Below are 2,684 nucleotides of genomic sequence, written 5' to 3'. Positions count from 1 at the left end.
CTTTTAACTGACAAGTTTAATTTACATGTATTGGGGTAATGGATATGTTTGGATTTGGTGTGATTAGCTTTATTTTCATATTATACTTCTTCTATGTTTGCTTTCTCCTTTTTAAACATCTTTTTTTTTAGGATCAATATTTATATATTTCCCTTGCTTCTTGTTTCATAAGTCCTATGTCATTAATTCTGTGGGGACAAGTCATTTTCTTAGAGTCCAAGTAAATTGCTACCAGATGTTTTCTCACTCCTTTTTTAAAATGGAGGTGAAATTCACATAACATAGAATTAACCATTTTAAAGTGAACAATTCTGCGGCTTTTACAATGTTCACAGTGTTGTGCAAGCACTACTCTATCTAGTTCCAAAGTATAACAAGGTCTCTTTTGCTTTGCTCTATAAGGTGTTTTATTAGGCCGCATGCCAGGTTGTTTTAATTTCCTTGATAAAGAAGAGCTCTATACATTCCTAGCATCTCCCAAAGGAGATGTGGACTGCCCTAGGCCTCATTCCCTGTCTACTCTGCTATTAGAATAATCATCAGTCTAATCTGAGGTGAAAATGCAGATGAATGTGCCCAGTTCTACCTGATCTCGCTGTGGTTGTTGTTACGAGCTGGTATTGTGTGGCTTCCTCTAACTGATATGAGTCTTGTCCTACTGTTTATTTTATTCATTTATGTTTTACTTTTTTAAAAAATTCAGATATAATTGACATATTATAGTAGTTTCAGGTGTACTGACTGTTTATTATAGATGCTGAACACTGGATTACAAGAAAACCACAATTCCCAGTAAGAATTGTTACTAGAGGGCTTCCCTGGTGGTGCAGTGGTTGAGAGTCCGCCTGCCAATGCAGGGGACACGGGTTCGTACCCCGGTCCAGGAAGATCCCACATGCCGCGGAGCGGCTGGGCCCATGAGCCATGGCCACTGAGCCTGCGCGTCCGGAGCCTGTGCTGCGCAACGGGAGAGGCCACAACAGTGAGAGGCCCGTGTACTGCAAAAAAAAGAGTTGTTTCTAGAGCTCTACCTGACTCTACCCCACCTACAACATGTTATAGTGAGGATGTATAATTCCCTGGACCACTAATAGAATGTGTTGCCAGGATCCAGTACCTCCACCCTCACCCCAAATTTTCCCTGATGTTTTCTAGATAGTGTAATTCATGAATGTATGTAGAAAGAAGGAGGATGAGAACAGGTGACACTTTGGCTGCTAAAATATCAATATTCATGCCAAGAAGGGTTTGATCTCAGTTCTACTTGGCACAGACTCAATTTCTCTAATCTGGAGGGGCAGCAATTGGGGGAGGGACAAAATGTCTTCACACTTTTTGATTTTGGTTTTGGGTAGTAAAGTATATTAAGGCTTCTGGTTGCACTTATCAAGTCGTTACCATCAGCTTCTCACATTCTGGCAATAGGTTGACTGATGGTGTAAGATTTTTCTTTGCAAATCTTCACATCTATCTTTGTCTTCACAGATAATTTGCTGGAAAGTTGGGAATAGCTGCATCGGAAAGTCATCATAGTTTTTTTTCTAAATGACATTTTGAGGTCCATAGGCCCTTGTATACCAAGGGCAGAGCAAGAGGGTCTGAAGGAACATAGAATTTGGGTCTTTTGTGAATAAATGGTGCCCCCCCAATTTGGTGACACTTCAGATTCTGGTTCTCAGAGCTTCCATTGAATAAAATGTTGTAAGATGACTCCTGAAGCAAGTTTTCTGTGGGTGTAGGGCCATGGTCTTGGTCTCAGCCACACTCAGAAATCAGGGAAGAAGCTGAAGGGAAACCCCACTCACTGCCTTGGCCTCTGTCCTGTGAGCTGGTCACTCCCATGGCTTCACAAAGTCACCTGCCCTCCTGCGAGGAAAAACACCTTGGGGTCCTGAAATTCTCTCTTCTTCATAGCTTCTCTAATATGGTTTCCTTTCTTGTTCTCCATGGGGGAAGTTAGAGCAGCAGATCTGAATGAATTTCCTGGGTCTGCTTTGAGGTAAGTGGGTAAAGCATTGAGAAGAGCATAACTCACATGACCTGAGTTTAATTTCTGGCTCCATCATATAGAAGCTCAATGATTTTCTTTGCTTCATTTATTTTTTGTTGATGTGATCACTACTTGACACATGTTTTTATTTGTTTCTTCCACTAGAATATAAGCCCCCTTTGGGCATGGGGTTTGTTTGTCTTTTTGAATTGTATCTCCATTGCTTAGCACACAGCCTGGCACATTGTCATTAATATTTATTGCATTAGGATTGTTTCCTTTTTCTTCTTTTGCTATCCTAAGTAACTCTGAACTGAGCATCTTCAAATTTTCATTATGTGTAACTGATGTGGAATCTTCTTTCGAGTTATTTCACAAGATACATCACAAGTGCAATTGTTAAGTCAAAGTCATAACTATTTTTTGACTCGATATGTATTAATAAATTGCTTTCTAGGATGTCCTGCAAGTTATCAGAGTCTCCATAAATATATTTGTAGTTTTTAACTTTACTAATTTAATAGGCATAAAATGGTAGTAATTAATTAATTTCAATTTCTTTGATAAAGTTTCTATACTTCCTCTAATGTACCCTTAATCCATCATAGAGGAGGAGGTAAAGTATTACTTCCTATTAAAGAAAAACTGTGGGTCAAGGGTGAAGCCGAATCCAGCCTCTGTATGCTGACACCAA

This window comes from Delphinus delphis, chromosome 1, assembly GCF_949987515.2.
Source record: "Delphinus delphis chromosome 1, mDelDel1.2, whole genome shotgun sequence".
Lineage (NCBI taxonomy): Eukaryota > Metazoa > Chordata > Mammalia > Artiodactyla > Delphinidae > Delphinus > Delphinus delphis.
This window is presented reverse-complemented; position numbering follows the sequence as displayed.